Consider the following 10089-nt stretch of genomic DNA (forward strand, 5'->3'; position numbering starts at 1 on the left):
CCCCAAATTATTGAAGCTGAAATGTGCACTGTTAAAAATCCAAATTGCTAAATGTTCTCGCAAGAAAATAAAAGTAGCTTGATCAAAGAGTCCATATATTATTTTGTATGATCTGAAAGAAAAAAAAACCTACCTAAACATAGGAAAAGGAAAGAATAATTTGATGACTTTACTCAGATACTGAAATAATTGCATCAGGGGAATTATTGCAGTTGAATTAGCATAAAAACAAGTTACAACAACAATATTTCCCTACATGTTGCCCCAACTTTCGATCACATTTCGAAATGTCATCTGAACAAATATTTTTTAACAAAGGGTGTGCAAGTTCCAAGCTGTTGATGCCTTTTGTGGCAGAGTGGAGGGCAGGGCCGGGTCGTGATCCTACACACCCGGTCCGAATTAGGCTAATTATGCCTCCGTGAGGGAATAAAGGTCGACTGCAGAGGATTGTGCGGGAGAGAGAGCTCATTTACGGACATGTCCGTCATGTGTGTGTTTATATTGTCTTTTAAGTTTATCATTAAACTATTATTTATATTGAAAAGCCGGTTCTCGCCTCCTCATTTCCATTGATCCCTTTACACTGGTGCCAAAGCCCGGGAAGGAGGAGGGATACGCCGTAGTAGAGTTCTCGCCACTACTGTCCACCCAAACGGAGCAGCCGCTGCCATCTGCCGGGGACAAGGAGCCCAGCCGCCTGAAAGAGGACGATGGCCACCGACTCGCGAGGGAAAAGGGGCTCCTAACCGACTGCCTGGAGCTGTCAGGGCCGCTGCCAGGGGCGGAGGAGTTCCCTATCAGCTGCTGCAACGCGGCGGGGTTTAAGACTGCCGACCGCCTGGAGCGAGAGAACCGCTGCCAGGGGTGGGGGAGACCCCTTCTGTTCCCCGAGAACGTGGCGGGGCGTTCAGTCCGCCAGGGGCTGGAGGACTGCCTCTGATCCACCTGGAGAGGCGCGGCTGTCGTCCGATAGGGGGTGGAGGAATGGCCGAGGAACAAGCTGCGGCGTATCGGAGAACTGGCGTGTAAGAGTTTTTTTTTTTCATCTCTCTCTCTCTCTCTCTCACTGTCGCTCTGCGTTTTCCTTTTCCCTCTTTTAAATTTTACAGTGTTTTGGGGGGTACTACACTGTTACAGGAAGTACCCCCCATTTTAATTATTTCTGTTTCCCTCCCCATGTCCCCTCCCTCGTCCAGGTAGATGGGGATGACCTGCCGGCAGACTAGACGTAAAGCACGCCGTCCCCCAGGGAAGGGGGGGGGGGTGTACGTCAGGCCGGGGGCTCCCCAGCCTGAGAGAATGAGGGAGGAATGTGGCAGGGCGGAGGGCGGGGCCGGGTCGTGATCCTACACACCCGGTCCGTATTAGGCTAATTATGTCTCCGTGAGGGAATAAAGGTCGACTGCAGAGGATTGTGCGGGAGAGAGAGCTCATTTACGGACATGTCCGTCATGTGTGTGTTTATATTGTCTTTTAAGTTTATCATTACACTATTATTTATATTGAAAAGCCGGTTCTCGCCTCCTCATTTCCATTGATCCCTTTACACTGGTGCCAAAGCCCGGGAAGGAGGAGGGATACGCCGTAGTAGAGTTCTCGCCACTACTGTCCACCCCAACGGAGCAGCCGCGGCCATCTGCCGGGGGACGAGGAGCCCAGCCGCCTGAAAGAGGACGATGGCCACCGACTGCGAGGGGAAAAGGGGCTCCTAACCGACTGCCTGGAGCTGTCAGGGCCGCTGCCAGGGGCGGAGGAGTTCCCTATCAGCTGCTGCAACGCGGCGGGGTTTAAGACTGCCGACCGCCTGGAGCGAGAGAACCGCTGCCAGGGGTGGGGGAGACCCCTTCTGTTCCCCGAGAACGTGGCGGGGCATTCAGTCCGCCAGGGGCTGGAGGACTGCCTCTGATCCACCTGGAGAGGCGCGGCTGTCGTCCGATATGGGGTGGAGGAGTTGCCGAGGAACAAGCCGCGGCGTATCGGAGAACTGGCGAGTGAGAGGTTTTTTTTTTCATCTCTCTCTCCTCTCTCTCTCTCACTGTCGCTCTGCGTTTTCCTTTTCCCTCTTTTAAATTTTACAGTGTTTTTGGGGGGTACTACACTGTTACAGGAAGTACCCCCCATTTTAATTATTTCTGTTTCCCTCCCCTTGTCCCCTCCCTCGTCCAGGTAGATGGGGATGACCTGCCGGCAGACTAGACGTAAAGCACGCCGTCCCCCAGGGAAGGGGGGGGGGGTGTACGTCAGGCCGGGGGCTCCCCAGCCTGAGAGAATGAGGGAGGAATGTGGCAGGGCGGAGGGCGGGGCCGGGTCGTGATCCTACACACCCGGTCCGTATTAGGCTAATTATGCCTCCGTGAGGGAATAAAGGTCGACTGCAGAGGATCGTGCAGGAGAGAGAGATCGTTAACGGACATGTCCGTCGTGTGTGTTTATGTTGTCTTTTAAGTTTATCATTAAACCATTATTTATATCGTCAAGCCGGTTCTCGCATCCTCCTTTTCATTGATCCCTTTACACTTTATTTATTTTAATTCAGGATGTAGTTTTTTTTTTTTACAACTGTACCTAAGAAATTTGCTCACATGATCTTCAATCCAAGCCTCACAAAATGTATCAGATGGATTTGTGACTGAAGATCTGAAGATACTGAAGTAATTGCATCAGAGGAATTATTGCAGTTGAATTAGCATAAAAACAAGTTACAACAACAATATTTACCTACATGTTGCCCCAACTTTCGATCACATTTCGAAATGTCATCTGAACAAATATTTTTTAACAAAGGGTGTGCAAGTTCCAAGCTGTTAAATTACACTGTGACTTTTAAAAGGTTATTGTTTTGTTAATTTTGTCACCATACCAGTCACACAAGATTGCTGATAGCATCAACCTATGGTTAGAAATTCATTCAATTTGACAAATACATTCATAACTTTCCAATACTTTTGGAGTTTTTCATCTCTTATTATTAATTGCATCATATTGTGTTATAGTCCACAATTTATCAAGATCAAACCATTTAGAATTCTATTAAAATTAAACAACTGGAAACTACAAATTTGGTTCAATTATCACCCAAGTTGGCTCTTGCTGGTCTTCATAACAAACCTCACAAAGTTATCGAATTGATTTTTTTTAGTGTCAGGGGGCATTTTTCAAAATAACTGTTTAATAAAGATGATGGAACCGAAGAGTGATTTCCTCTAAAAAAGTGATTTTCTCTAAAAGAGCAAAATACACGGCGGCGTTAATGTCCTTTTCAGGACGCGTCTTTATAAAGATGCCCTTTTGCCCCTGTGCAGTTCCTGGATGCAGTAGAGTTCTCTCCGCTTCAGACGGCCACAGGCGTTGTCTCGTGTGTCTGGGTAGCGATCACACTGAGGCTGCGTTTGTTGATGGCTCATGCTCTCACTGCGAGAGCATGACCATGACAACATTGCGGTCGCGGCTTGCATTCAACCGAAGTTTCTGTTCTCCTTATCTCTTTGAGTGATGGTCTCTTCATCCAATAAAATCATCTTATGCCTCCCTAGTTTCGTCATCAGCGTCTCCCTGCTAGCAGGTAATCCATGTCCAACTTTGCATCAATGTTGGCAAAAGCATGACTATTTCATTTTATATTCATAAAAACACTGTGATCACTTCATATAGTTACATATTTTATATTCACTAACTATAATTTCTTTCTGCATTAATTTGACTAGAATTGACTAGGCGTGGCTCATCATTCATCTCTTTATATATATCTTCATTAGAGGAATCAATTTCCTTCCTTTCTTTCCATCCGGGATAGTTGTCATTGTATATCATTGGACTATTCACAATGATCTTTGTCATCTGCCTCGTTGCTGCTCGGATCAAGGGTTTGATCAATGGTAACACACAACAGAATATTATTCCTCTCAAAAGGATTGTTATTCCAATCATTATATCAATTTTTGTCAACCATGCATCCTATTTCTTAAAAAAAAAAAATGTAATTGTTATAAACAATCAAGACAAGCAATCTTAATCTTAAATCACCACCATGCTTCCTTTTTTTCCATTCTTCATTACTATTAATATGTACATGAGTTCAATAAAATCATAAGTAAAAGTAATAAATAACCTTTCAATCTTAATTATTCATCATAAAAACATTTCTTTTTTCCTTCTTTTCATTTTAGAATCTCACAATTTTATATTTAAGTTATTCTTCAACAGTGAAAATAGTGATAATTATAATAATGCAATATATTAAATGCTTTTCTCACAAAGCATCTCCAAAGGCTTCTATCAAACTTTCCCATCTTGAATAAAACCTCTTCTAGAACTTTCAACCTACTTCTATCATCCCCTACTTTCTTTTTTCCCATTCAAACATACATCAAAAACTGTAGAACCTTCAAATCTTTTATAAAACACAAACTTAGCCTTTATTTTTTGAGTTGACTAACTCTCTTATGATTACTTTCTCCCTTTCCTTACTCTTTCTCCCATTCTATCTAATGAAATAACATAAATCACATTTTTAAACTAACAGTAAGTAAAGGATTAAACAGAATAAAGTAGTAAAGAGGCACAATGAAAATTCAAACAAAAATCTTTTCGGTAACATTTTAGAATACTGTATCTTACTTAATACATAACTAATTAGGAATTACTGCAGAACTAATAGGTAATTCTTCATTAACACTTAAGTCACTACTATTAACTACTAAGGAATATGTGTTAACTAACCAGTATGTAATATAATTGTATAATTGTGTTAAGTAACAATTAACTAATCAGTCATGCCTCCTGATGAACTACTTTTAATTATCTACAAATTCAGCTTCAGAAGAAATAACTATTAAGTATCTACTAATGAACAGTCATACACAATTAGCCATTACAATAATCAGGTTGTGGCCCTTTATTCTTCCTTACTACTAATGTTATTATTACTATGGAAATGCAATATGCATTTCGTGGAATTACTACACTCCCAAAATGAGTCATCACAGCAAATTTAAGAATTTTGGCCTGTATGGTCAATTGCTTTGTGAGTGTGGTCTGTAACCAGAAATCAACAACGGAATGGTACCCCATCCCCACTATAAGTGACTAGCCAACTTACCTCAGGTAGGTTTATGATTTATATACAGTATAGTGTGTGTCTCTTGTTTTCCTCAGCACATATCTCATTAACTTTGGGTAAATTATTCCTGTATGTAAGGCAATGACTGAGGGGAAGGGAAAATACAGGGAACCCATGAGTAATTAATAAGAATTACCACGTAATTATGAGGGAATTACTTACAACCTGGAACAATATTCTAAAGTGAAAATACAGGGAACCCATGAGTAATTAATAAAGAATTACCACGTAATCATGAGGGAATTACTTACAACCTGGAACAATATTCTAAAGTGAAAATACAGGGAACCCATGAGTAATTAATAAAGAATTACCACGTAATTATGAGGGAATTACTTACAACCTGGAACAATATTCTAAAGTGAAAATACAGGGAACCCATGAGTAATTAATAAAGAATTACCACATAATTATGAGTATATTACTTACAACATGGAACAGTATTCTAAAGTGAAAATTCAGGGAACCCCATTAATGAATGATTGTTTTGAAAAAAAAAAAAACTTTAACAAGCATGGTACATAGTAACTGAGTTATTATACTGATTTAGCATTTTAGTAAAGTTTGACACAAGTGTCTGTTTCACTTTTTTTTATTAGTTTTATATCCTCAAACAACTTTACTGAGCGTTGTAATGTTTGAATTACAATATATGATGTAATTCCTTAAATGCAGTAATACTTTCTAATGTCCTTCATCAAACGCCCCAGAGGACCATATCTGTGCTCCATCCCCATCCAATAAAACCACTCAATACAAGCCAAGTGTTCCTTCAAGAGCTTCTCGGTCTTGTTGCCTCTCAATCTCCAGATCTGAATTTTGTACGTGATTCACAGAGTAGTGAGAGTAGCCCAGCCTTGTCAAAGCCCTATAGGGTCTCCATTGATCACTTATAATTGTGGATCGTGGGCAAACATGTCTTCTGATGATGGGAATGAGATGATGTCTTGAACGCCGTTCTACGAGTCGCAAAATCGGTCGTCGTCTTTGAGCCTTTATGGCAAGCATGCCGAACACCCACTTTTTCCTTTTCCATGTTTCACCTACTCTTCCACGTCCATACTAGAAATAAAAAAATACTGTTAACAACTGCTTTTTTCTGATTTCATGCATAAGATTTGTACTTTAAAATGAATGTGTTTAAACAAACTAAATTTTTTTGGTGGTGATTTCAATGTTACCATCAACTGTGAAATGTCCCTAGCAATGTTAAACATAAAATTTATAATAATAAAAAAGATATCCCACCTTCCTTTTATGGTGGAAGTCGCTTTCATCTATAACAATGAACTCTGTTCTTTGCTCTGTCCAGTCTTCTTTCTATACCTCTTTAAAGCATCTTTATAGATCAATCTAAGCTTTTGACTCATTTTACTCAGGGTTGCTGAACTTCCAGCTATGCCATCCTGCATCATGTCGACCTCTCTTAATCTTAGTCCTTGACAGTATCTGAAAATAAATGTGAAAATCATATGGATCATAACTAGGAATAAAGTCACACAATAATAAATTCAGGAATACATTTAATTAAAAACTAATTATATTTGTTTTATCAAGACATTTATTCCTTTATTTATTTTTTTATTATTACATTTATTAATTTATTATTTATGCAGGTTTGGGCCTCCATAATTTTGGGGATCCAAACATTTTGGTTGAGGATACAGATTTTTATGTGTGGGGTATTGGGCTCTCAAATGTTATGTTCCCCCAGACTCTGTATTGTAGGAGATAAAGTGGTTGTTAATTTGGAGAATAAGCACATAAAAACAGGTTCCTAACTAGTATTATGATTGCCAGACAGACAATTTTTAGGGGTTGTAAGTCGGCTGGAGCACCCCCATCTCCGAACACCACCCCCAGGAGTGGTATTCGGAGATGGCCAGGGTGGCAGCTTTTGAGGAAGGGGCATCCAGAAGACTGGAGAATTTAGACCTGTTTGTGGAGAAATGGGGCAAATAATGTCTTTTTTGGAGGGCTCTCAGGGAGGGACAGTGGAGAGAGAGGTGTAGTGGATGTGTGTGATTATCATATTTTTTTGTTTTTGTTTTTTGTGTCTATAATTATGTGACCAAATATGGTTAAATATCGATTCTGTTTATTAATGTTTTGTTATTCTTGTTTAATAGATTAATCAATAAAACATGTTAATCACAAAAAACAAACAAACAAACATCTAGGGATGTAACAAAGAGCAACCCAATAATCAAGTAGTGAAACAACAGATCAGCTGAAAAAATAAAACACTATAATTTGCAATGGCTGCAATTATATTCTATTAGCAGCTCCTCTGCAGTCGTGACATTAGGGATGCAAGTTAAGTGTTCCCAACTTGAACACAGATTGCACTGCACCTATAAAGAGTCAAGTGAATTAAATCAACAAGTCAAGTCAAGTCAAGTCAAGTGGTTTTTATTGTCGTTTCAACCATATACAGTTATTACAGTACACAGCAAAACGAGACAACGTTCCTCCAGGACCATGGTGCTACATAAAAACAACAAAGGACCAACATAGGACCACATGAGACTACACAACGAAATAAAATACCTATATAAACTACCTATATATACCTATATAAAGTGCACGTGCAAACATGTGCAAAAAGTACAGGACAGTACAACAAATTACTGACAATGAACAGGACAATAGACAGTGCAGCGCCGACCAGTACTCAGTAGTGCAAAAAGATGACAGTTTCTAAAAATGTAAACATAACATACTATGAGATAATGTTCTATGCACATAGCAGTTATTGAGGTAGCAGACAGTTATAAAGTGACAGTTATTAAAGTGCAACTCAGGACACGTGTGTGTCAAACCAGTCTCTGAGTATTGAGAAGTCTGATGGCTTGGGGGAAGAAGCTGTTACACAGTCTGGCCGTGAGGGCCCGAATGCTTCGGTACCTCTTGCCAGAAGGGAGGAGGGTAAAGAGTTTGTGTGAGGGGTGTGTGGGGTCGTCCACAATGCTGGTTGCTTTGCGGATACAGTGTTTTTTGTAAATGTCTTTGATGGAGGGAAAAGAGACCCCAATGATCTTCTCAGCTGTCCTCACTATCCTCTGCAGGGCTTTGCGGTCCGAAACGGTGCAAGTCCCAAACCAGGCAGTGATGCAGCTGCTCAGGATGCTCTCAATAGTCCCTCTATAGAATGTAGTGAGGATGGGGGTTGGGAGATGTGCTTTCCTCAGCCTTCGAAGAAAGTAGAGACGCTGCTGGGCTTTCTTGGTGATAGAGCTGGTGTTGAGGGACCAGGTGAGGTTCTCCGCCAGGTGAACACCAAGGAATTTGGTGCTCTTGATGATCTCCACAGAGGAGCCGTCGATGTTCAGCGGAGTGTGTTCACCTTGTGCTCTCCTAAAGTCAACAACCATCTCTTTTGTTTTGTTGACATTCAGGGACAGGTTGTTGGCTCTACACCAGTTCGTCAGCCGCTGCACCTCCTCTCTGTATGCTGACTCGTTGTTCTTGCTGATGAGACCCACCACGGTCATGTCATCGGCGAACTTCGATGATGTGATTCGAGCTGTGCATTGCTGCACAGTCGTGAGTCAGCAGAGTGAACAGCAGTGGACTGAGCACACAGCCCTGGGGGCCCCCGTGCTCAGTGTGGTGGTGGTGGAGATGCTGTTCCCGATCCGGATTGACTGAGGTCTCCCAGTCAGGAAGTCCAGGATCCAGTTGCAGAGGGAGGTGTCCAGGCCCAGCAGGTTCAGCTTTCCAATCAGGTGCTGGGGAATGATTGTGTTGAATGCTGAGCTGAAATCTATGAACAGCATTCGAACGTATGAGTCCTTATTGTCTAGGTGGGTGAGGGCCAGATGGAGGGTTGTGGTGATGGCATCGTCCGTTGAACGGTTTGAATGATACGCAAACTGCAGTGGGTCTAGTGAGGGGGGCAGCTGGGTCTTAACCTGCCTCTGATGAGCCTCTCGAAGCACTTCATGATGATGGGTGTAAGTGCGACGGGACGGTAGTCGTTGAGGCAGGACACTGAAGACTTCTTTGGCATGGGGATGATGGTGGTGGCCTTGAAGCACGTTGGAACAACGGCGCTGCTCAGAGAGATGTTGAAGATGTCGGTAAGAACATCTGCCAGCTGGTCTGCACATCCTCTGAGCACTCAGAGGATATAAACAAATCAAGTTTATACTTGAATCTATGTGTCATTTACCATGGTAAAGCTGTCAGAGATATCATTGCATGGGTTTATTCTGTTACAGGCTGTGCAGAGGGCATTAACATTACCTTGTGGGATAAAGCGATGGGGATTTAACAAAAATACTTTATCACTATGATCCACTTTATCAATACATTGTGCTTGGTTATGGAACCTTGATAATAAAGAAACATTAGCAATGCCAAGAATATGCTGATGAATAATACAAAAAGGACTTCTACAGACCATCATACAAGTCTCCAGAAATAACTTTAAAATGCGATTGTGAATTTTACGGCAAATAAACTTACCGATATGCTCACTTAATGTGCATGCTATACAATTTCTGGACATTTCCATAGATTTTGGATCCGTCTGGACATTGAGAGCTGTTCCTTTAGGTAATCCTCTGCAAACTAACAAAAAAAAGTTAAGCAAGAACATTATTTGGTTTATAATGTAAACCAAATCTTTGCTGATTTTTAAATACTTTGTTTCCCTACTTTTAAAACTAAGTCTCCACAGCTGCTCCCATTCATCCATTGCTCATGTTGTAAACTATGTGTAGTCCAAGTCACAAGCATCTGATCTGAACCTTTAAAAGCAAATATTTAATTTTTGAGAGCACAGGTAAATTATGATAGACACCTATAAATGATTTTACTGCTTATGAAAAGTAAATCTTAAAGATGCAATCATTTTTTTGCATCAGTAACAGTTTAGGTTTCACTGACCAATATGAAAGCGGTCTTATACTTAAACTAACACCTATTATTACATGGCTGTCTGGAATCCTAAATTCTGATTG

At 41.2% G+C, this 10089-nt stretch overlaps 1 long non-coding RNA gene across 1 annotated transcript; it reads right to left on the reverse strand.

Moving 5' to 3' along the window:
• Positions 1 to 5705: 5705 nt before the first annotated feature.
• On the reverse strand, positions 5706 to 9682 carry LOC127628470 (uncharacterized). Its single transcript, XR_007968670.1, has 3 exons — positions 9593 to 9682; positions 6371 to 6571; positions 5706 to 6184 (listed from the first exon to the last, which is right to left on the reverse strand). It is a non-coding gene; the product is annotated as an uncharacterized LOC127628470 (long non-coding RNA).
• Between the last annotated feature and the right edge of the window lie 407 nt (positions 9683 to 10089).

The sequence above is a fragment of the Xyrauchen texanus genome, chromosome 35 (assembly GCF_025860055.1).
Source record: "Xyrauchen texanus isolate HMW12.3.18 chromosome 35, RBS_HiC_50CHRs, whole genome shotgun sequence".
Lineage (NCBI taxonomy): Eukaryota > Metazoa > Chordata > Actinopteri > Cypriniformes > Catostomidae > Xyrauchen > Xyrauchen texanus.